The sequence below is a fragment of the Centroberyx affinis genome, unplaced genomic scaffold (genome assembly GCF_046629955.1).
Source record: "Centroberyx affinis isolate AG114_WGS23_722 - 3 ecotype Tasmania unplaced genomic scaffold, CSIRO-AGI_Caff_v1 ptg000503l_1, whole genome shotgun sequence".
In the NCBI taxonomy this organism is placed as follows: domain Eukaryota; kingdom Metazoa; phylum Chordata; class Actinopteri; order Beryciformes; family Berycidae; genus Centroberyx; species Centroberyx affinis.
Window position 1 is genome coordinate 477796 of NW_027279155.1, and position 26290 is coordinate 504085.

Below are 26290 nucleotides of genomic sequence, written 5' to 3' on the forward strand. Positions count from 1 at the left end.
TCCCTTTCTAGAAGGACAAGAGCACTGGAGATTTTGCCAGGAAGCTAAGAGGCCTGGACAAAAGCCAGGTAGTTACCGCCTGATGTCTCAACAGTGAGCTCTATTTTAAACTCTCTGAAATAACCCATCCAAATCCATAGCTATAGCACACAACCCACTGGTGACTAAGAGAGGGACATATGAGTATTTAGTATTTATTACAAAGCCATGGCTTGACTGTGTATTGTCTTTGTCATCATGTAAAATCAAGGAGACTACAATAGTCAACTGATGTGTTGCTAAAAGAACAAGGCTCTCCTGAGCCCAACTGAAGCGGTTCTTAGTACAGTTTGGTAGATTACGATTAAACTAAGCATTCTTAGAATATGATCACGAATGCCTTTTGTCACTTTTTGCCCTACATTCAAAAAAATCCAAAAGTGTGGAAAGGTTTTACTTGCATATAGATTCACAGTCCCAATTAAAAAGCTGGCTGTATGTCAACAACAAATAAACTTTTTGCTGTATTTCCCTATTTTCATTGATAGCCTCCATTGCACAGACTTTGATAAAATCCGAGCTAACGTTTTGCTTCATTTAGAACTTGGAGCTATTTTTACTAAAGATCCAACTTGCCATGCTGAAATGCTTGCTTTTTGCAGTAAACTGTTGACAGGCTAAACTATACATACTCTGTAATACCTCTGAAGAAAACACCTTGCATTTGTCACTTTGTTTCCCACTGCTTCAGGGGATTTGTGCACACTAGTGAGGGATATTGGGCACTGTCGCTACATATAGCACAAGCCGCAGTGACATTTATAAGATTTAGTCTTACTGCTTTTTTCATTTCAGCTATAATGTCAGACTAAGCTTGTAAGATGATTTTTTAAAATAAAAACCAAGGTATTACACTCCATGTTCTGACATGTATTAATTGTCAAAATTAATACATCCCATTTCATGAAAGTTACTGTATAGGCTGCACAAGGAAATCACTTTGAACTATCAAAAAGTGTTGTCAGTATTGTGCTTGCATTGTGTAAAATATGGGTTACTTACAAAACAGAAAATAAAATTTAAGGAATGTTGGGTGTTGTTTAAACCTGAAATATTATTGCAAAGATTGATTTTTATTTTAAATCAATAAAAATAGATGGAAAAAGGAAAAAAATCTCCATTCTGAAAGAACATACCTGTACCTGTTGCAGTTCTCTGTGTAGGACAACCTTTCTCAAACTGCTATCTTTTGCAATGCCTAAACAAGAAAAAAAAAAGAAAATGTAATATGCAAGACAAAGAACAGTCAGAATAACAATATGAAAACTATTTTCATAGTGAAAAGGCTTTCTAACAGAAAGGTATTGAAAGATCTTGTAATGCTGATGTAACCATCAATGATTTTCAGCATTCATGCAGCTGCCAAAAACAAGGATTCAGATCAGTGTTCTGGAATGAGCGAGAGTAATGAGAAAAATAACAAAATAAAATAAAATAATATAATTTAACAAAACATAGTTTGAGGTCTACGCAATGCATTCCAACTATGTTTGTTGTTATTTTAAGTTTGGGTTTTTTGTCCACCATTGTGTAAGAACAAGATATTACAGAGAGAAGTCAGGATCCAACTCTAAATCCAATTGGTGATCAATATTATGCCTTGAAGTTTTCTAGTTTTTTTTTTGTTTTTTTTATTCTCATTTCATTTTATTGTTTGGCTTGTTTGTCCTTAGTACAGTTACGGTGAAAAGAACACTTGCAGAGTAAAATAACTTGCACTGGCTGAGGCCACAAACATCCAGTATTTCACCATCACATTCTGAAATCACTTGAAATATTTGAACTATTTATATGGCGTGCTTTTTCCCATCCTTCTTTTTGTTTGTGTTTGTTGCTCTGTGTTCTGATGTTTTGCTGTTTATTATCCTCAGTCTGACTGATACAGGGTTTACATTCTTTCTCTGGAGCACAGCAGAAAAGCCCACGCACAATCATCTTTTAATATCTGCTCAAATCCCTGCTCCTCTTGCCATCACTGAATGGTTCTTACTTTTGATATTCTGCTGCTCTTAATGCTACAATTCAGATATGTGCTGGTGTCTCACACCCACCTGTCCTTTCAATGCAAAATGCTTTCATTTCTTGATGCTCAAATGGCTAACGAAATAAAAGATGAATTGAAAAGAGGAAAAAAAGAAGAAATGATCTTAGTATGTGTAACTAAGACTCACAGTACAGTACGTGCTGAAAGGAAATGTTTCAGTACCTGTTTACATTGCTCTATTTGGCCAAATAATTCACAGTGCTGCATCACTTTATGCGTTTATATACTGGGCCTTATAGTACACAGTAGACCCAATAAATCAGCTTGCATGTTATTGAAGATTAACATTCTTTTAAAAAAGATAACAAGTGATTCAGTTGCCATTTGGGGAACACAAACCTGAATCCAAAACATCACTGTAGACCTCAATATAAATACCACACTAGTGATTCATAGATTAAAAGCCTAAATAAAAACAATCTAATAGCTTTGCCTTAATTGTAACTATTAAAACTACAAAATAATCTTACTGCATTGACTTTAAATCAGAAGTGGCAAGCTGAATTTGTATTTGTATAAATCAAGATCTTCCAGTAGCGGTGACATCCCCATCTTTGCCCTTTGTGTGATACACTAAAGAGGATCGTCCAAATAAATACAATGATGACCTTTGACATTACAGACACATAATAGGAAGGCGAGATTTAAGAGGATCAAGAGACTCCTGGGTAATGTATGTATTACACACAGAATGCCAATGAAGACAGTCGCAGCAAGACTTCTTCAGTACTGTGTCTTTACATATGACCCCACGACCCCATGTTGCTTTCTGCTTTATCTCACCAAATGAACCAATTGGTAGTAGTCATTTGTTATTTGCTATACGAGTTATCTGCCCACATATCTAACAAAAGATTCATTATCAACTATTAAGACGCCATCAGATGGCTTCTTAATCAAGCTTTTTGCTGCTCACGCTGAAATTTAAGCATTCATATTTTTTAGGGGGAGCTGAAGAACCTGTCTTGCTGGACAGACGGCTCTCTGTTACGAATATGTTCAGATGACGGTCAAAAGAATTTAAGGAAAAAGAAAATCCCAGTGAGAGGATAAAAGGTCACACATAGCTATGGAAGACATGACCAGTGTCAGGACACAACAGAGTCTCTATATCTCTCACTGAGCTAGCAATCATATATTGTTGTCTGCTTCCATGACATCAAATGGACTGTGCATCTGAAGGCAAGAGGACATTTTAACAGATCCTGACAATTTGTCAGATCACAATGCGGCATCACCCCTTGACATCACTGGGGCATATGTCAAAACAAAGACTGGGGCTCTGATCTTACGGCTCTGGAGACAATAAAGAAGACTGTTAGAGTTACCATTTGAAAATAAAACAATGTGGACGGTGCCATAATGATCATGGCTAAGCAATTCTAAGCAGTCACTCAGATATAGTCAGAAACTTATAGCTGTCACTATAGGTTTGACTCATATAGGCCTTAATCACAAAGAGCAAAATTTCACTTGTGAGCAACAAAAGTGTATTACTCAGAAGTCAACTTTGAAACAAAATGTCCCTGGTCACCAATTGTATTAGAACAAGAATTGCAAAAGTAGGAGGTCCTGATACCAGTATGAACTTCTTTGTTTCTAACAAATTCACCGCTTCTTCTTTTACTGTGTTCTCTAACCCTGAGTTTCTTGTTTAATTTCAGCAGAAGCTGGTTTCAAAGTTTTGCAAGTCCAGTCTTGCTGTTTTCGGACTGAACATTAGTGCTGCTGCGCCAAAACCTAAAAATTCTCGTGCACGGCATGCAGATTTTACAGAAGTACACTGTGGAAATACACTGTAGGTGGTAATATTTGCATCATATCTCCACAGAAGCATATGTGTCTTTAGAGTCGTTGCTGATTACTACATTTGCAACAGTCATTATGGGATGATGAACATTAGAAGTGCTTTTGAAATATCACATGGCAAATGATATATCTGCTACTGAATTATCACTAAAATAACTGAGAATAGATAAGTAATAGATGTAAGAATAGATGTTAAATATTTAGACAGACAGAAAGATAGATAGACAGATAGATATATATAGATAGATAGATAGATAGATAGATAGATAGATAGATAGATAGATAACACTGTACACATGTATTTAATTGAATATTGTATGTTCATATTGAAACTGATTTGTTTTAATAAAATAGCAACAGTTACAATCAGTTGAAGCTGGGAGTTTGCTGATTTCCTACCCCCGATTTCTTCTTGGTCCCCCTTCGGCCCCCCATCATTGCCACTGCCAGTCTTTGGCACTGTGTGCATGTGCATGAGTGGAACCCACCAAAGAAGCTAAGTATATTTAAACCATTATTTTCATTGTTGGCATTATTAATGCCCCCCTGCTATGCCCGTATCGCTGATTTGAACCTAGTTGCATCATGCTGCTGTAACAGAGCGATACACAGCAGTTCTACCCATAACTGGATGATGCCCAAACCACCAGCAAAAAAGCTCAGATCTTTTAATAGTTCATTTAGCCGACTGTGGCTGTGGATTAATCACAATGGCACAATGAACACTAATCCTGAGCTTTAAACATGACATGCTTTTTGTTTATTTGACTTCGCCTTAGTTCTCTGTGAATCCACTTATGCTACTGAATAAGCTAAATTATGCATTCACTTACTTACTCTACTTTATCTGCTTTGATATGTTTCATGGTAGATGGAAAATACTTCCTATACACACACAGACACAAAAAATAAGTGTACACACCCACAAGCGTGCACATGAACAAGCAGGCACGCACGCACGCACGCGCGCACACACACACACACACAGCTGTAAGGAATGCATAAGGCATAGGTTGAAAGCACACATGTAGTCCCAGAAAAAGTTGCATCCTCATTGAAGACTCATGAATGGAAAGGCAATTCTGATTGCTGGGGCAGCTACACGGTGACTCACAAAGCTGTGACACCATGTTTCACAGTTTGCTTTATGAGGGCATGGCAGTCGGGTTGTCTTCTCACAGCTGTTCCTCTCCACTTTTACAGCTGTCATTGAGGAACTGCTGCAGGTGTTTCTGCTGCATTAATCTTTCATATCCACTGAGGAAACTATCAAAAAAATACTTCCAAAGAGGACCACAGAGAGTACTGAATTCAAACATAAAATGGCAAGGTTCAGAGATTTTTGGAAAAGCCTAACATGCTTTCTAGTAAATGTTCCAAGAAGCTGGCACACTGAGTGACATGTAGAAAACATACAGAAAACTGCCACGACTAGAATTTGCAGTCTTCCTCTGGTCTTCATGGTCCTCGGCCTGCAAAATACTCCACTAGTTTCTATACTTTATTTCTTCCCCCTCTTTCTTAACATACCCATCCACACAAAGATGAATGCATGACCAACTCCTGTTACAGCAGAGGAATGAAGTCTCCCAATAAGATCAGTCCATTCTCCAAGCCTAAATGCTTTCACTCATTAGCCTCTAAAGTCTCAAGGTAAATAACAGATTAATGACTTACACAAGTAGCTACGTAAGTTCTAAAATCCAAAGCTGGCCTACATCAGGTAGGTTGAACAATTGCTATTCCCATGACCTATGAAGAAAAGCTACAGTTGCAAACAGACTTTGTGTACAGTCATGACCCAAACCAAGCAGGAAGCTATAACGGTATTTTGATCAAGTGCTCAACATTATTTTGTGCTGTTACGTAAGTTTCAAGTAGATTGCTTTGTAACAGCCTTTTGATAGAGGGGAAAGATAAAGTGTCTCTATCCGTTTGTTCATTTGTTTGTTTGTCTGTCTTTCACAAGCGATATTTCAGACACCGCTGATCGGGGAATGATGCATCTCACCACTGTGTTCTGGCGTATTCCGACTTATACTGTGTGGCCTTATGGGGGCGCTACATTGTTCATTTTGTTCGTCCATGTAGTCATGGATTTTGACTAAACTTGAATACTTTATTGATCCCATAAGGGAAATAATTTCTGCCAACAACAAAAAAAAAACACACAATACAAACCACAAATACACAATAACCGTGTAACATGTAACAATATAAAATGAATCTAGATGGAGCAAACACTGGACAGGACAATAACTGAAAACACTTTGAGGGTGGCCCATATTGTCCATAATGTTTTCCTACCTACACTACAGTTGATAAGTAAAAGTAAAATAAACTACTGTACAAGCTAAACGTTTTTCTACCTGGAACACTGTGCAACAATCACTTTGTTATTTCTTCCACCTAAGGCCTTGGCACCTAAGTAGTGTGCACTTAAAACAATCCGGCCCTTGGTTCACCAAGCACCAATCAAAACAACACTTCAAAAAGACACTGAAGAGATGAAGACAGAGGTATATCACCCTTTGGATGGCAGGTTTTTCATACTGAATATAGGCTGGTAGGTGATTGGGATTAGCACTCATAGTTCATGACGTAACGTGCAGAGGCTCAGCCGTGCGGATAAAACAGCTTTAAAAATTAAAGGTTCCCATCTGCAAGAGGTTGCTGCCTAGTCTTCCCAGCATTGGACTTGCTCTGCTTTAGAGAGCTGGTTGAATGGCTGAACAGGCTAATGCGACATTACACAGACGAGAGCCTGCTCCCCACGCTCCACTGTTTGGAAACAGCGAAGAGCTAAGAGTTCAAGTGGTCATTATGGACCTTGAGATGTTTTGTGCGGAAGGGTAAATATTTGAAAGTGCCGGAAGTTTGACACCATGCCATGTGTTGACATATTAATAAAAGCAAAAGGCTGTTTTGGACCTCTTTCAAGTGTTGAAAATTTAATATTGGAAGCGCAATACCAGTGTCAGGGCATCAGAGGACCAGGCAAGTCAAACATCATGTTCTGAAATGTAGCCATGGCAAACAGTACAGCTACGTACATGACAGGATTATCTCAACACGAGCTGAAGAGCAAAGATTGTGATTTTCTCATTGATGCTGCTTATTCAGAGGTCTTTACATTCCAGTTAAGAGGTCCTCCATTTTTTTTTTTTAGCCAAGCTCAATTTTATCATGGAAGAAGTTTAAATTTCTTGATCGATTACAAGCTATTTTTAAAAAAAATAACTAAACCATAAAATAAATATATATAGTTACCCGAAGGTCAGGTTATTGGGATATGAAAAACTGGTGCTGTAGCATCCCCAGTGGGACATTGCTAAGAAGCAGTGGCATTTTGCTCCATTTATCCGTACATCCCCCGCAGTTCTCAAGCGCACACTGCCCTAGAAACACTCATGTAAAGTCCTGTTCTGTACACAAGATGAATTTAGAAATTTAGCACACAATGTGAGAGAGTAATTGGGAATTTGTTATTTCTCTTATCCCTATGAGACATGCAGGGTATGGATTAAGTAAAGAAAACACCACCATAAAGTCCCCCCATAGTGAGGGGTATTGGCCAGTCTATCCAATCAGACCTAGGACAATGAAAGGAGAGGGCTAGGAAAATTCTTATATATACTAATATTTTTCTGAATTTTTAGAGGCCACAGTTCTCTGTACATATAATCCACCAAGCAGTACTTCCAATAAATTTCAACTGTGAGAATGGGTTTGCCTGTTCCCACAATCTTCTTCCAACCAAAATGCACCTTGGAGGGCGGGTAGCGAGCAGTGTGAGATTTTATTGAAATAAGAGCTGCTTGGTGGGTTGGATGAATGCCGAATTGAGAAGCGGCTCCTAAAGATTCGCAAAAGGCCTTAAGTCATGCACTACCAGGTATGTACTTTTGCCGATAAGCCAGGCCACATTAAATTGTTACATTTTTTAATGGAGTTTGGTTCCACATTCTCTGCATACAAGAGAGAATGGCACGTATCGGCACTACATTCAGTTCAAAGTATGACAATACACATATTTTTCTGACTAATTGTTAACAGTACAGAAATAAAAGACTTCAGTAAATTTTTTATGTATTTTCAAGTAAAATGATTGTTAATTTGTGGTGATAGGCATATAAAGCTAACAGTAAAAAATCATAACTATAACCTCTATTTATTGGAGTCTGCTAGAGAAGTCAACTTCATCGTAGAATATAGCTCTCCTGTACCTCAGCACTTGACTGAAGCCAACTCCAACTCTAATACCAACAACAACCCACCCCATCTCGACCATCCTGTCTTAACTTGAGGTCACCCAACCCGATCCTTAAGCCCCCGCTGGCCTCTAACACAAACTAGCCACGACAACAGGAGTGAGAAAGCCAGCAGGCAAAATCACCTTTTTGTTGTGTCAAAGCAACAAGGCTCAAAGCTCAGCGAAGGAGAGGGTTTCAATCACAACTAATCCTGTCTGCCACTCAGGTAGGCTCTGTAACCTGACAAGAGATGGCTGATTCCAGCTTGACAGAAGCGGACAGGCAGCAAGTGCTCCCCAGAGAGACGAGAACAAACTTGTCGGGTGGGTTAGAGCAACGGACACAACGGTTACACACCTATTTCTCTATCGGCCCCGCAACAGTGTGTTCATTGTTTTATGTCTACCAACACAGGCTATCTACACCGGTCAATTTGCTTAATACTTAATCATATCCCTCAATTATTTCTGATACGAGATAGCCCTTTAAACTGTCACTTGGTGTCATTTTTAAATTGCAAATGATTCCCTTGCTTTCATCACTCTCAAGAGACATAATAGAGCACGACAATATACTACAGCAACGGTCAGTGAAGGTCCACCTGGCACATTGTCAGGTTTGAAACACAGACAGCTCTCCATCTGCAAAAGGCCAGAGAGTTTCCAACCTACTTTTACAAGGAGCTATCAAACATTCAGTGTAAAGCCTCTCCTAATTAGGCTAATTACAGAGACAGATAATATGAGGTTTAATCAAATGATAAACATGGCAAATACCGATTTGTTTTCCCCATTAGCTATTGTGAAGACTCCAACCAGTTGATAACCATTACAAATGAGATTTCAAACTGTGACTACTACAAAGGGTAACAATCCCCCCCACCCCAACTCCCTGAGCAATGCAGAAGAAAAACCACCCCAGAATGAGAGGTGAGAAATGAAAAGGTAGCTCCACTGCTCCCACTTAACTGTTGAACCGTCTGAAATTTCTTTCCTCTTCAAAGTAGCTTCAAAGGTATGAAAAAAAACTTTACCCTGATTGTCACACCATACTTTATCTGCTGATTCTGAACACTATATCTGAGTTAAAACATGTTTATATGAAGTGATATACTCAAGCCTACTTAACCATTTTGTTATGGCAGCACCATTACTTCACCATTAAAAATTGTGTGTCTTCAGCCTGCCATTATTCAGTTTCCCTCTTAGCTTAAGTGATGATTTGAAATGATCAGAAATCTTGCAGTCTCTACTTTGATTCAAAGTTGAGAGTTGCACATGTAAGCAAATCCTGTCTCCGCTAATGTTGTTGAAACACCTATACATGAACAGACAGAGATAAAAGTGTGAAGGGTCAAAACACTTGCTGAGCAAATCGTTTTTTGAACATGCTCTCTACACTATTTTTGTACTCAGAATCTAGTATCGTCTTGCATTTGATGAATTTCAGAATTAGAGCAGAAAAACAAGAAACACATTCCTGCATTATACTCTTGCAAAAAGCACCACTTATTCCACTGGATAATAGCTATGTTTGTTAAAGTAACACTTCAAAACTCCATAACAAGACTTGCAAGACTTTTTTGAACAGCTGTTCTAGTAGTTTACTTGAGTTGTTGGCCTTTGCTCCCTAATGACAGCGACGTAACTTTTCTGTAAATATGTGAATCTGACTTTAATTCTGACTGACAGCTTATATTGGCATGGGATATATCAAATAGAATTGGATGGCTTGCATGACTGGAGTATTTGCTCCTTGATACTGCAAGTGGTAAGATGCAACGTCTCAGGAGTTTATCTTATCCGAGTCTCGGGAGGTTACTGACTGACAGCTGTAAATATATCACAACACAACCTTATGCATCTCCCACATAACTCTGTGGTGGATAACAGAGTTAAAAAAAAAATTGCATCAACAATAAACAAAGGCAAGATCTGTATAGTTCATGTTTTCAGCAAATCAATATGACGACAAAAGACAATCTACCTTTACTTGATTGAAATGAGTAATGTACTGCCATAGAAGCAGATCTGGAAGGATGCCATGCATGCCACAACTCTAGCTGAGAATTTAACAACACTAATGTAATTTGACGATACTGTGGCTATATTATTGAATAAAGACATGAACCCACGAGGAAAGAACTGAGGTAAGACATCCGACTGAATAACAAGGTTCTTAAAAAAAAAGGACTACTGTCTCTCATCAGGTAAGGCAGCACGGAATTTGAATACTGTATTTGGTAAAAAGATAACGCCGTAAAAACAGACACATTCTACCTGATCTACAATGTTTTCCGTTTAAATTAGGTTTGTGTTGTTTTGTTTTTAAATTGTTTGATTTGACATGACTCATACAACAAAGAAAACTTGAGATTAATTCATTGGGCTGCACACCTATCTCCTCTCTGCTGTCTCTCTCTCTCTCTCTCTCTCCCTGACTTGTAAAAAACAACTGAAGGGACTTGCAGTGTCGTGGAGAAAGTGAGACAAATACCTCAGACTCATTTCCCAGCCAGTTTTCAGAGCACCAAACCACAGAAATTTAGCTAATAACTCTCCAAAGGGATTGAAAAGCTGAAATGAAACAGCAGAGACTAACAAGAATGATGGCCAAAAAATGTGCTTGTTTCTTGTGCAAGAAACAGAGGCCTGATAAGGAACTGGATCGGTTTGGGTAGGAAAAGCAAATTCAGTTATGCTGACACGGCGTCTCAAGCCGCTAGACAACTAATCAGACGTAACAACATTTGAACCTTTTTTTTTTATTATTTGTCAACAAATAAAAGCCAAAATAGTGATGTTTTCTTTTCAAGGTGTCTCTTGTCTATACAGTTGAAAACAGTTTGACAGACACACACAGATTGCATTTTAAGGCCATAACCTATTGTACCATTGGATCCATCATTGTGACAGGTTTTTTAATTGTAGGACCATACACTTGCCACAGGTGTTTTTGATAGAAATGGGTGTTAAAAAAACAAAAACAAAAAAAACCTATCCAGTGCATATCTTGGGTACCTTTTACTGTATTTATGTTTTAGAGACTCCTTCATTAAAAAACTCATTATCAACAATTAAAATTAAAAATGAATAAAAACTCATATTAACAACAAGGTAATCTGCATGCATTATCTGGTGATATTTCCTAAGATTATATATAGTGCTGGATATTCTTATGAGAGAAGGTACAATGTTGTAATTGATTTAGATTAAAAAATGAAATGTAAATGTAATATATAGTAAAATCTAGCAAATGTAACAAGTTTATAAAGGGTCAAATTGTAAAAAGTTCGTTTTTTATTCCTGATCAGTTGTGTTAAATATACTGAATGCTACAGAAAGTGCTTAATGAGATAACCCAAGAGCTTCCTTTAGAGTCTGTAGATACCAGGAACTTATGAATGGACTGCCATAAAGAAATTGATGATTACTTGGTGATTGTGAGTTACAACACAGATCTTTCTCTGAGCCGTTTTGCCCAGCACTTGTAATAGATATCTATATTTTCCCTGTGTTATGTTTTGATTTATTTTATTTAACCTGTATCAAGGTTACTCTGTTTGAGATCAAGGAAGCTCAGTCTGAGCTTTAGAGGCAGCCAGAGGAAATTACTCGCAAGAGCTCAGACTATATTTGTCTCCATATTTCTGTGCAATATAAGGGCATAAATAGTAGAGAAACTTCCTCACGACCACATACTGTAGTAATTGTGACTTCTCCAATGCACACATGGACAATGACACATCAAAACAAAAGGATCAATAATTAATTCTGTCAAGAAATAGTAGATGAGATGTTTCTCAATTTATAGCTCATAGACCAAAAATATAAAATCATGTAACTTACTGCCATTTGTGAAAGTATTTAAGCTAGAGAAAACAGTCAATGAATTCAAACAAAACACATCATTCATTCTCCACTAAGGACACCAATGAAGTAGTGTGGCTCAGAGACAATTCAATCAACACATTAAAAAAGAACATTGGCCTATATCTAGATTTTTTAAATTTACTCAGCTCATGAATATCTGGTACTTCTTGTACCTCTGTGCATGGCAAAACATTTGATCTGTGTGATGTGTGATTTGATTTGGGCTCCAAACTTCCCCGCTGAGCTGTAAGCGAGAAGCTTAGGGGGAACATTGGTCCTAGCCTCTAAAAATGCCAAACAACTGTGTTGTGCCTGTAATAGTTTGTCTCAAAATTACATCAAACCGTAAATCCAAAACCTACAGTGGTGACAATGAAGGACCATAATTCAGCACTGGCCTATAGCTAGACATGTGTCACTCTCGGATAGGTAGCTAATAAGTGCCTTTGGTTTTTGGAATGGATTCAGGCAATGTCAACAAAGTAAAGCTTATCTGGAAGGGAACAACACTGAGCGAGAGGAGCTGTCGACTTGCCTTGAACAGATAAAACATCACATCAAGCCATCATTAATTGGCCTCATCTGACAGGCATTATCCTAGGGCCTCTTATCACACCAAAAGGAAATGCTTATCATACAACTGGATGACTTTTTTTGCTGTAGCTACCTGCACAGGCTGAAATAAAAGGATGAGTATGATACCATCTTCAACCTTGATGTTTTAATCGCTGAAATTAACACTTGAAGTTAAGAAGTAACTCTCTGCTGGGTCTGCTAGTAGGCTAACATTGGAGGAGGAGCACCCTCTATTTTCAAAAATATATATGAGTTAATTTAGGTGAAATTAGTCTTTTTTAAAGAGGTGTGATGGAGCAAAGCAGTGAAAAGTGAGTACGCGTGTTGGATTGCAGTAAATAGTGCATACAGTTGGCTGTTTCAAGGACAGAAGTCTATGGTGAACAGGTCTAGGTGATAATTAAGCTGACTGGGGTTTCTCTGGAATACACAGGGACTCTCTAAAAACTTTCTAAAGTGTAATTTAGGAAGGAATGGATAGACTGGAATCCTTGTCTCAAAAGAAAAGTATGAATTGCAAGAAGACACATTTTACCAATGGAGAGAGTTAATTATGATCCTGAATGCACAAACAAGTCAAGTGTCTGGCCATACTATTGTAACCGGTTGTGCTGAAGCGGTCTTGAGCCATGAAATATGATAAAGGGAGGCAAACATGTAATTTGGGTGATCAAATTGTCAACTGTGTGTGTGTTTGTGTTTGTGTGTGTGTGGTGTAAAGGGTGTAAATCAGTTTTGAGTACATGTTTATGATAGGGGTGATTGGGTCTGACTATTATCTCACTGCATTTAATGAGTTTGCACCCAGACATATATTTGTAACACCACTAGTATGCAATGTCCATGTACAGTGCATATGTGTAACTCTGAACCATCTGAAAGGCCACTGATTCCCTAACATTTATCTCTCCTAAAATCAATTTTAGAATTGAATTGGCTCAGGGAATGAAAAAAAAAACATTAAATCATTCTAAATTATTTTCAATTTATGGCAATATTTTGTCATTGTGACTTCCATGCAATATCACAGATATGGATATGTTGAGGGCACTTTTGTATATCCACATTTGATTTGGATCCTAGACCAGTTGTTACCCTGATCTGCTCTAAACGAAATGTGAATAAGTCCAGGTCCAAATGAGTCTTAGTCTGCTCCAGAGATTGAACTAAAGTCTAGGACTAGCTTGAATGTAGCAGGTATTGTGATGTGGGTTGAATAACAAGTTCAAAAACAGACGTGTTGGCTCCTTTCGCCTCATCTGAAGGATAGTAGTCATTTTTTGCCTATTTGAACAGGTGATTCACCTCAGAATACAGGTTATTGTTTAATAATGTAACAAAATAAAGCTCTAACATCTCCTTCTTTGATGTCAACATAGAATCTCTACAGTCTCCCAAACATTCCAAAGCAAACAATAAAATGTTTCAAAATAAAATGCTGATCTTAAGACGTCAGATTGAATTCTCACAAACGTCCCAGGGAATCTGTGTAGGGAAACCCTCTGAATGTGTGTGAGCACCCCAAAAGAAGAGGATCTTTCAATAATCTGACTTGTTATTGTGAGTTTAGCCTTAAACGCACTTTGTGTTGTTCTTGAAATGTTTGGGTTTTTTTCTCATTTCTGCCATTGTCCTATATGAATAGATATTATGAGCCAGGAAATAAGCGATGTTGGCAATGCCATTGTGAAAACAGTAGGAAAAGGACCGATAGCTTCTGACAGAGATGTGTCAGCTCTCCTTAATGTTTCCACATTCATAACATTAACAGCTGCATTCAAGCAACTTCAAAACAACAGAGGCATCTCTGAACAATGAGCATGTCATCACAGAGAAATATGCTCATTGATTTATTGAAAACTGCATTCAGAAAGGAGAGCATGTTCTGAGAATGGTTGGGTCTGAGGATGGGTTGCACCAACAAGGAGCAACTTCTAACTGGATTAAATCATCAGTTTATCATTATTGATTCATTTATGAGAAAAATGAACTATGTTGCCTTGTTGCCTTAATCCAAATAATTGTGGATCCTGCACTATTTGATTTTGAGCGGTTACTTCTTTACAAAACTGTCTTCATAGACTTCATGATTCAAAGTCTCCTCCCTCCCATTGGACTGCATGATCCTTGTATACATGACATGAGATATCAAACAGTGCTGAAAGTATCCCACAGTTGGAAAGTTTATAAGCTATGTAATTCCTTGCAGTCATACAACATACAGCATTCAATCATAGGTAAATTATCAGTTCAGTCAGTCTAGCAATAAACATGGAAAGGTTCAGTGCAGAAAATGAGATACACAACATGTCCACCAATGGATAACAAACATATGAGCTTTATTTTCTATATTTCTATATAAAATGAAACTGAGCAGATGTATAATTTTACTGTGAATGTTAACTTGCGATTGTGTTGTATTGTGGCCAGTGTTGTGTATGATGGTGTGTATGATGTGCAGCATGTTTTCTGTTCTGTCGTGGCCTTGTAAACAGAATTTCCCTAAGGATAATAAACTGTATCATACTGATTTAGACAAACAATTCTGAAAAAAAAGTTAATGCCATCTACCCTCGATACAACTTAGCTAAGGAGAAGTTTACTGTCTCGCTGCTGAAAAACATATCTAGAAACTAAGCTAAAAAAAATAGATTAGAGTGGATGTAAACAAGATGTTCCTCTGCAATAGGCCTGCTGACCAGAGGCAGTGTTAAGCACAAAATAACATCAGTTGCAGCTGAGTGACAACAGTGATTGAAACCGAATTGCAGACAGAGGAACGAAAAGCAAGAAGTAAAAAAAAAAAAACGACAAAAAAAAGTCACAGAAGGTATTATCCCTACTGTAAGCATGGGGTAAGCGGATTGCTGGATTTCTCACAGTCTCTGCCATATGCTATACTGTAGTTACACCTTTCCTGTCTCACTGGCCAGAAATGCCTAAGTCTTTAAGTAAATGAAACCTCATCGAAGATCTCCAGAAAAGCTCCTCAGTTAGGGGCCCTTGGTAAGCTGTTATCAAGCACAAACATCAAGTGAAAGTTGTTCAAAAACACAGTGAATTTGTGCATTTAGTATTCTTAAATCAGTCATAAATACTATGTCATTCTATGATGGTAAATTGAGATATTTCTCACTTAAGTGAGTCTGAGATACCCAAACCTTTTTCATATCACAGGTATTGAGCTGTTATTTTACTGTTCAACACAGCTTATCCTCTATTGCCACAATGAGCAGTACACATCTATCCCCTTTTTAAAACTTCTATTGGGTTTTGGCCTGGGTACATAATCCCTTCCCCGGCTCCCTCACTGGCAAAGCCACATAGAATCAACTCATCAATAACACTTTGTTTACAGAATACAGATGACTTTGCTCAAGAATCCCCTTAGTACAGCGTAGGATAAAAAGACATGAATGAATATAAAACTAAGCTCATGACAATTTCAACTGAGCTTTTTTAAATACTTGAGCTACAATTTAAGGAATTGCGGCAAACAGAGATTTTGCATTGCAATTGTGTACAAATTGTCTTGATTTGGGGTTGGCCCTGTGACAGAGGCTGAGAAAAAGCCAGGTTGCATTAGCCCTTTGTCTTAACTCACAGGCATAGCTTCAATTCTACACTCTTTTCTCAGGAACAACAGGCCCTATGGGTTGGCAACCACATCGCTGTTTCCCTCACCCTTTCTGCATTCCACAGCACTGGACTGCAGGACCACAGATACATAACAATGAGGAGCTTTAGGCCCATAACTTTATCATGTCACACAGAGCGAGGGTTTCCTCATACCCTCTTTAAGGCGCACAATACCAGTGGCTGAGCTCGCAATAAGGCCCTCAGTCCCTGTGGCAGACTGTTGCTCACTCCAAACACTATCAGCAACACAGAGCGTGAGATTCATCACAGTTTGATAATATATGTTTCAGTGGCATATGAAACAGCTGCATTCTCACAACTATGTCAGTGTGAGAATCATGTTTTTTTTTCCTTCTGTATAGTACATACTGGAATGATTTAGATACACCCCACAGTAAATCACTGTGAGAGATTTTCCCCCACAGCAGATGAGAACTTTAGCACAGGGATTTCTTACAGATCGCTTTGACAAACGTATTACTGCATGGATGTTTTTTTTTAATTATTTTTAAAAGCTCCTGAAAGGCCTTAGTAGAAGGGAGAAATGTAGGCAATTGTGTAAATCCAAAAAATTGAACACATTTGGACATCAATGATTTATCCATGGATCACTTACTTAGAACATATCAGACTTCTGTCCAACTCATGAAGAAAAACAAAGTACTGAAACCCTGCTTGGTGAAAAGCATCTGTACAGCATCAGAAGGGTTGGCTTAAATGCCGGGGCTTTAGGCCTATTGCCCAGTTGTTAGGACACTATTTAATCTTTCACTTCTCCACTGCTCACTCTGCAGTACTATGGCCCTTGGTGACACCCAAAGAGGATTAATTGAAAAGTAAAGTTCAACCCGTAGTTGTTTGTGGAATGCTTTATCCTTAATTGACTGATGGCTATTGCTGTTTATCTGTTCCTGATGCTTAAGCAAATCCAAGCCCACTCACTGGTCCATCTATAAACCTAGCCAGGGTATCTATGTCAGTCTCCTAATCATTCTGGGGTTGTCTTAATCTAATCTCTAGATCCTAAGCATGTCTTATTTACTTGTTTTCTGCATGACACTTCCCTTGTGGAGCGTGATCACAGCCCAACTGTATATCATCCTAACAGAACTAATTGTTTGACAATAGCCCATCACCCTGGAGGTGTGAACACATGACTTGATGGTAACTGTCAAACATATGTGTAGAGCTCAGCTGCCCTTGTGTACAAAGTGCACTATCATATGCCAGTTCGATACAGCATTATTTTCTGTTCCATTGTTGAGTGGCCCCACCCAGCCAACAGAGCAGCCATTGATTCAATGAAATAATGGATTTATGTCTGCTAAATGTGCACTCTAGTAGTGAGGGTTTTCCTGTACAAGAAATAAAGTTAACTAAATTAATTACATTACCAAATCCTTCTAAATGAATTTTAAAGGAATGACAGCTGTTGTAAATGAACTGAGCTGCCAACAATGGAGATTATATTTGTAGTGTTGCAGTTGAAGGCAGCAGCCAGAATATGACATAATTTCTGGACAACCAATGTACATTTAATGCTGTAAAAATTTACTACTTACTTATTTACTTACAAACTTTAATAATTTGTAAGCTTGGAAAATAGTAAAAGTTTATCACACACTAATTAAGTGTTATTCATTTTATATTCACTTGGATGCTGATACTTATCTACCTGGACTTGTGCATTTAAATTCAGCAACTTAAGGAAGCTCAGATATATTCCAGGCCTAAATACTGAAGTGAAGCTTTAACACTGTTGTGTTAAAAGCTTATGAACATAACACCGTCAGTTGCCTAATACTTTGGAAAATTATCCTTCTAAGAAGAAACATGGACATTCAAACACCAGCAATCAATAATAATAACAATAATAACAATACTGTCACTTCTGACTATTTTGTATACAATGCCACACCAAATGTTCATTCAGGAAGAAATGTAATTTGCATGTCTACCACATTCAAGTGCAAAGAACGAGGTTTTCCCAATCTGTGTGCATCTAATGAGGTGACAGTCTCACGCATACAGTGCAGCCATCCGCTGTTTGGTGCCGTGAAATAACACTATCTGTGACAGAACACCTCCCCTTGGTACATCTGTTTGAGATAGCATCTCTAGGATAGATATCACATGCAAATTATTAATTACAGACACTGTGGGCTGTAGTGTAGCTCTGACCATGTGGGCACGTCTGACTCAACTGCCACACCTCACTGACAATTATCTACTGCAGCTGGAGAAGACAGAGAGCCTATACTCCATGTCTATTGTATGTCTAGGAAGGAAGGAAGGAAGGAGGGTAGGAGGGAAGGAAGAAGAGCAGGAAAGAAAGAAAGAAAGAAAGAAAGAAAGAAAGAAAGAAAGAAAGAAAGAAAGAAAAGAAGAAAGACAGGAAGGAAGAAAGAAAGAGAAAGAAATTACCCTCGTGATATGAATGCATTGTCATCCTCATTCATCCAAATGTGCCAAATTTGATGTTAACGATGTGCACACTCCCATGATAATAGATGCCACAATAGAGCAATCACGGTTCTTTGTTAAACAATGCGTACGAATGTAAAACACTGCAGGCACCATGTGAGATACAGCTGGGAATGAACCCTTGTCATCCTATTTTTCAAAGCTAAAATTTTGGGGGGTGAAAAGAGTTTTGGGGGATTTCTGATGTGATAATACTATACAGTATGATGCTATACAGACAAATGTCTACAACCACAACTGCTCTCATTACCTACATATAGCACCAACTGATAAAATGGACAACAATAAAGTGAACTAACCATTATATCAGAACTTTGGTCTGAACCTCTTGGGAATGGAAAGTGTTCAGAGCAGCAGAATAAAAGTGAGGTGTGAGGTTTTATGAATGGTGTATTTAAGACACTTTCAGATACACTGGAGGCCTATGGGAGTGATGACAAAATGGCTTTCACAAATCTTAATAACTGTCAAGTTGAAAAATAATGATGTCAGTTGATTTCCAATGGACTGACATGTCAAAGCATCTCCTTTCAAGGATCATTATCTGGCATCAAGACCCAATTCACCAGTCAAAACATCCCACATGAAATATGACATGAGTCATAAGTGCAAAGTTTTCTATGCAGTTGAACAGCAGATGAAGAGCAGTTTTATAGAGGGTCTATATACTGCAACAGAGACAACAATGCTGTTTTAGTCTTCATTTAAATTTAACACCATGTGAGGCAGCATGGGGGCTTTGGGACTTGATGACATTTTGATGTACAGAATACAGATTGTGTTTAAATTCCATACTTGCAATAATTATGAATATTTTGCACAACAAATTTACTAACTTAGTAACTAAATTTGAAGGCTACATGTTGGTCTTAGCAATACATTTTTGTGCTATACTGATTATTTAGTCAAAGAATTAGCAATACTGTGGACATTTTTGTGAACATACATACAGGATTTTCCCTGCCTATTTATCATTTAAGTGGGCCACCCAAGTGATTTTAAGGCAGGGACTACATCAAATTTCATAGTTCCCCCAAATTTGACTCTCTTAAGTCTCTTAAGTTCTTGAGAAACTACGACAAGATGCTCTAAGAGGTGACCGATAACACATTAACAATACAGTTTATTACGTTGATTAATTCATAAAAGGGAAAATTGGAGACGGCATTACACAAAGTAAGCAAATATCAACTAAAAATATCCTTGAATCGGATCGGATCTGGCTTTTTCCTCCAGTCCTGGGAGCTGTTTTAATGCCAAATGCTTGCATATTGTTAAGATTATCAAGCTGGAAAACCTCCACCAAGGAAAATGTGAGGAACAGCACATGAATCAGAGTAAGGGACTTATATTTCTTCTCAACGATGCTTCCACTGAGGTACTGTATTTACCTTACATATGTTGGCATTAGGTTGGATTTAAATGAATGACTGTTGAATGAATGAGAGAGGAAACACAGAGAGAGACGATGAAATTTCCTAAAAAGGAGGCCATAACATAATTTCCCTGGTGCTTTCCCCTGAGAGTCCAGCAAAAAGTAGAGAATCTGTCCATTCACATAAAGCCCCTATATTCAAAACTGAGTCAAGAAAAACCCTTTGGCAACAGCTCCAGTTGAGACCAAGAAAGAGTTAAGCTTTCTAAATTCCACAGTGAAGCAAAACTGTTCTTCAAATTCAGCTGGCAGCCAGCCGCGCTAGTCATTCTTCGACTTGATGTGTGCTTCAAGAATCTGGCCCGAACAGACTGACTGTGAGCCAGGACTCCAAACAAACAGTCGGAGAAAACAAGAACCCTGCTTGGCAAGCAAAGTTTACAGTGCCACTGTGCCCCCATCTTGTCGGGTGGCTTCTGTCAGGCCGCGTTCCTCTGGTGTCTCTGGACAAATTTTAAACACGACCGTCACGTGACCACTCTGCCTGCTCTTTTTTTTTTTAATTATATCCTATAAATGCTTACATGCCTTCTTAGTGTCAAAAAACGCCAAATTGTAGGGTCTGTCCTACTGTGTTGCTTTTATTTTGAATCTTTTTATTTAAATATTGTTTAAGTTTGAAGAATATTTCAACACAGGTGAAACAAAACTTCTGTTGAAATTTAAGCATTATAGCATGTATGGTGAAATTCCACTATCTGCTCCTATAATAGTTTTGAGGACATCAGTGGCCTTTTAGGTGGCGATCAGACTGGCTTGGCTGAAGTGCAAAGTGCACAGATATCCCCATTGTTCTCAGTGGTTTCAGAGTGTGCCAGAAAAGACACTGGTATGGTTACGCAGCTCCACAGAAGCAGTGGGATCACTACTGCACATAACACATCGCATCTGAATCACGACACAAAACATTGCCAAGTTGACCCGGTTTTCTATGGGTGCAGAACAAAAAAAATGTGCCTGCGCGCATGTATGCTTTGCTCATGGATCAAGCACGTATGTGAATGTGTGCATATACAGCGTATTTATGTATCTATGCACAAAAGCTGTGTCAGTGTTGTGCTACTGAATGTGGTCTCACCCAGTGATGTAGTGGTAAACATAAAAGTGGGTAAACCAATCCTTTCAGTCAGTCATCATCATAAGGCAAATCATTTAAAACAAAAAAATACAAAGTAATGTATTTATGCTTTCTTCTTTCCTTAAACGACCCTATCCTCATATAACTTACCTCACTTTGATGCTGCTTAATACGATGTGTACTATAAATTTATGTCATAAAGATTCATGCCAGACCAGAAACGGTGGGTAAACTCTATCTGCAAATAAAAAAGTTGTGTAAACTGAGTTTAGGTGGGTTTAGGCTGCACTACATCCCTGCTCTCACCTCAGAGCGAGTGGATTTTCTTTGCGTACCTAATCCAGCGTGGTGCTCAAAAGCTCAAGATGTGCCTTAAGAGCCGCGGTTTTACTGAATGAACCGATGAATGAATGAACCTGGCTGAATATATAACAGGTTTTTTTTCATATCCACTTAAAGGAAGCACTCTTGTAAATGATCTTGAAAAACCTCTGAAATGTCCAACACTTTGTAGTAGATGATTTATTTTTTGAAGGAGACAGGGAGGAGAGAAAGGTTAAATTGAATCAATACAAATATTGCTCTTCTTGTTATATGACTCACTTTGCTGTCTTTATTTCAAAGCCCAATAACTCAATAAATTATTTATTTGAATTATAAATCTGTAAAACGTCTATGAGTATAGATTTTTTGAGGTTGTAGTTGCATTTAAATGGGTAAACATGTCAGGTAAAATGATTTTACCAGTCCTGGCAGTCTGCAATTTCTACAGTTTGTAAAATTCACTGCACCACAAATGATTAAAAGAAAACACCTCAAAAGGATCACACAACTCTTTCAGTATGTATAAATTAAAGTGACTTTGCCGTCACTGATGACCCTGACACTTAACTCACTGAAAATGCAAGCCTATAGTTTCCATGGCAATATTCTATTCTTCAAGAATCACGGATGGCAAAAAATAAAAGCCATGGGCCTGACTCTTTTGAACATCTAACTATGAAAAGATGATCGCTACCATCCATTAGCAGATGCTGAGTATTAGTGTTATGAACAGTTGAAATAAGATGACATTATTCAGCATTGCTCTTAAAAAAACGAGTGTCATTTTTTTTTATTTATAATTTTCAACCAAAGGGATATCCGAGTTAACAAACAACAACATGCGCTTGAGGTCACCAATTACGATGCACCTAGGAGATGCTATTAAACTTAGTGTAAGGGAATGTAACATTTACAGCATTTTTTGGTTGATGAGTGGTGCAAACAAACCTCATACTGAGATACTGTATCTGCACACATCCCAACATGACTGCAGGGCCTGAAGGGCAGCTTCAGATGACCAGTGAAACGGAGTTGAACCACAACAGCAAACTAGGCCTATGCTCTAATAAACAAATACTTTTGGGCACCTATTAGATCATAAAACAGGCTCAGACTGTGTGCGTGCATGTGCGCGTATGTGTGTGTGCGCATGTGAGTGTTTTTTTGTTGTTTTTTTTGTGGAGGTGGAGGAGGGGTCGTGTCTAATAATACATAATAAGGCCACGGTATGACAGTTTGTGCATATAAAAGAAGGAGCGGCACTAGAGGTGTTTTTCTGTTCTATCTCAGAGGGCAGAAGTAAGCTTATTGTTACTAGAAGAATAAAAGTGTGTTAATGAAAGCCATAGCAGGGAGTGAAGCTTCTTGGGCCACCTGTTCAACATTTTCATATTCAGCGAATAAGTGCTCAGGTTCCCATATGAGCACCTCACCATCTGTTTCAGGAAAATAAGAAAGATTTCTCTATTCAACAGCAGTGCATGCTTTGGTAAACACAAACATACACCTCAGAGTTTGCTAATTTCAATGTTTCCATCTACAGATTATGCATGTGCTATAGTGCTGCTTCGCCGCATTAGCCTATCAGAAAAAAAAAAATTGCCTGTTCACTTTAGGGCAAATCTTAGACAAGGATCTATGGTGGATAGAGGAAAAAAAAAAGATTTGAAAGAGCCATCAGAATGAGGATACAGATAAATGATAAGTGTGGTATATCTGATGGCATACTTTTTTTTTTGTTACAGGGCCAAAGAACAGAAATCAAGCCTGAGCCGTTCGATGATCGTTTAAAACATGTTGGCCCAGAAAAGTAAGCATGACTAAAACACTCCTGAAGTAATCTCTTAAATCAATTAGACCGAGGAACATTTAGTGTTATCAGAACATGCAAACACAATTTTGATGTGGATGTTAAGGGAGTTCTCTCTGCAGCTTATCAGAAATGACACCAACAAAGAGACAGCTAATGAGGAGATAAAGACAAAGAATGAATGTAGGCTTAACTACTGTACTAAATGTACAAATACAAACTTACTGTTTATCTAATATATACTAACAAGGTTTCTGCACACAAACATGGGCTTTTTTATTTCTGAAATTCTTCCTTTTTTTCAACCCCCCTGAATAATTTGAGTCATTTCTAAAATACTGCAGTTGATTACAGAGGAAAGACGTGATGCTGACATTATGCAACCTAACAACAACCCAGGTGGTAACTGTCCACAGAATGACTTGATTGCCTGTCTGACTATCTAAGCGCTCTGCAGCATGCACAAGACACCACGTATTTGATTCACTCTTAATTTACTGCTGTTTTGCAGTGAATCTAATATTAATTTCAAGATATTAGTCTCCCTTCAGTGCAAGATCATGTTTTTCACATTAAGTCTATCTGAAGACTCTCTATATAAGCAAATTGGACAAAGTTTCATTTGATTAGAGAGGGAAAGCGTTTTGCGACATGATGTATCCGAACACATCGTGACTTGCTTTCTTCATAACCATGGCTAACTGAACAAATTGAGAATGCATCATGGAAGCACTTACTGTTTATCATAAAGGCAACCTTCTGCCCTTTGACTAACTCTCTACGACCCAGACGCACTGACCAGGCACCGCAATTTCAACCATCGTCAATCATATGTACACAAAGGATATGAAACCATTAAGTTGAAAATAAAAAACTTCAAAATCTTCTAACAAAAATATGGATACAAGGAGAAGGGGCATTTGCCTGAAATCTATTTTGTCAGGCTACAATTGGGTCAGCAGATAATGCCTGTCTGCTTTACTATCATACCTAGGTGAAAAAAGCTTGTTACAAAATTCTCAAAATCACAGATTTATACAAATTTTCTCTAACAGGAGCATTTATTATTCTCTTCCGACGCATTCCAAAGCACCCACGCTGCACTTGGATTATAATAAAGTGACAAACGAATCAAACGTTCTGAAATATAGGATAATTAATAAAATTTGCACCAAATCAGGGAAATAGGCAAGTGAGGTGGCGAAAATGAAGAAAATATTAAGCAGAGAGCTAAGACTAGTTCCACACACAGGCAAAATCATACAACATTCCCTCACTCCCTCCTCTGCCACCACAACCCCTTTACCTCCAACAGATCCCATGCCAAAGTGTTTTTATACTGTAATGTATATTAATGTAATCTATATAGAACAATGAAAGAAACCAGTAAGTTCAAGTTTATCTAGAAATACAAGACAGTGTCAAAGCAAAGAGAAAGGAGGACTAGGACTTACCCAGCTTATCAGCACTTAAGAGAAGCCAGGGACGACAGGATCAGACACCTGAAAAGAAAAAGAAAAAGAAAAAGAACGTGAGTATTTAGCTCCAAAATATAATTTCCAGCAAATGTATATGTAAAAGAAGGTTATCACAAGAGATAATTATTTTGGATGAAATTAATTTGAATCAACAGTCGTGTGATGAAGTTTTTCCAGTTGTTGTGGTAATCAATTCATCTCAATGCCATTCATTCACTTGTTTACTTAAAGAAAGTTGCCATTAAAGTGAAACACTAACTTTTAAAGTGAAACACTAACTTTTGACTGCAGGGGATAAATTCAAAAATTATAATTGTGACTGAAATTTCTATTTCTGGTGTTGTGAATGTCCTACATTCTGTTTAGATACAGGTAAGGGTGGGGGTGGAATGATTTTTGTCTCCAGGGCCCAAAGATGTGTATTCCTCTTGCTGAGGAATGCTTTTGTTCTGATAAATTGACATTGTCAGTTTCCCACATTGCCACAGTGTGGCATATACTATAGGGAACAGTAGTGGGAACACAAATGCTACATACGATTGGCATCAGTCAATGTGACAGTTCCTGTTTTTTCTTTTCTTTTGAGGGGGGGTCTATTTTGCTAAATCTGAACTTCCAAGTCTAGGAAGCAGGAAGGAATAGGAATTAATACACCTACACTCCCCTTCTCCCCTCAGAGTGGCAAAAATCTCTTTGTACTCACATCATAATTACTGGTGGGCGCCAATATGATATTGTTATCCATGCCTCCTTCATACTTTTTTTTGCAAATGTAACACAATGTTTTGAGAACATGCAACTGACAAGTTAGTATTTTTTTTCAACTTCACATCAGTTTCTTCACGCTGTGCTAATGTTAAGGAACAAGTATTGCTTGAAGTGACATTTCTTGTTCTAGCATATGCTCCCCTGAAATAAAAATATTGTCAGAGGCAGAGTTTTTCACAAGCACACGGAGTAGCCAGCCACACAGGAAAAGTAACCAGCTAGAGGAGTCTGGGGACACGCTCCCCCGGGGAAAAGATGTTGATGAAAAAGCTCTATTCTGGTGTCCTCTCATGCATTCTGACACTTTGATTCTTTTCAAAATACACATCTCAATTATTGAGTAATTTTAATGTGTTTACCTCTCCAGCTCTCTGTTTAACTTTCCACTTTTAATTATGATTTGTGGTGTTGCGCGTTGAACATTGGTGTATAGTTTTGAGTAGAAATAGAATACTTTACTACTATCACTAAAATATATAAATGTGTGCATTCAGTGTATTTTTAGTTAATGATTGTTAGAACTTGTATAGCATCACATCAAAAGACGTAAAAAAAAATAACAACAGATAAGTGTAAACATTGTATTAAACCCGCTGTTTATGTAAAATTAAGACTAATAATGTTTACACATGTGTGTGTAGTTCTGGAAATTCATAAAATGTGTTACGTAAACATGAAATT

The 26290-nt window shown here is 37.9% G+C and overlaps 1 protein-coding gene across 3 annotated transcripts in view; it reads right to left on the reverse strand.

Moving 5' to 3' along the window:
- lpp (LIM domain containing preferred translocation partner in lipoma) overlaps window positions 1–26290 on the reverse strand; it is a 139720-nt gene that overhangs the window by 90351 nt on the left and 23079 nt on the right. For 2 of the 3 annotated variants that reach the window (XM_071517612.1, XM_071517611.1), the window contains exons 3-4: window positions 24818–24865; window positions 1176–1237 (exon numbers count right to left, since the gene is read on the reverse strand). The gene's annotated coding sequence lies outside the window, so the exon portion shown is untranslated. The remainder of the gene's footprint in view (window positions 1–1175; window positions 1238–24817; window positions 24866–26290) is intronic. The other variant, XM_071517613.1, reaches the window with a different exon arrangement.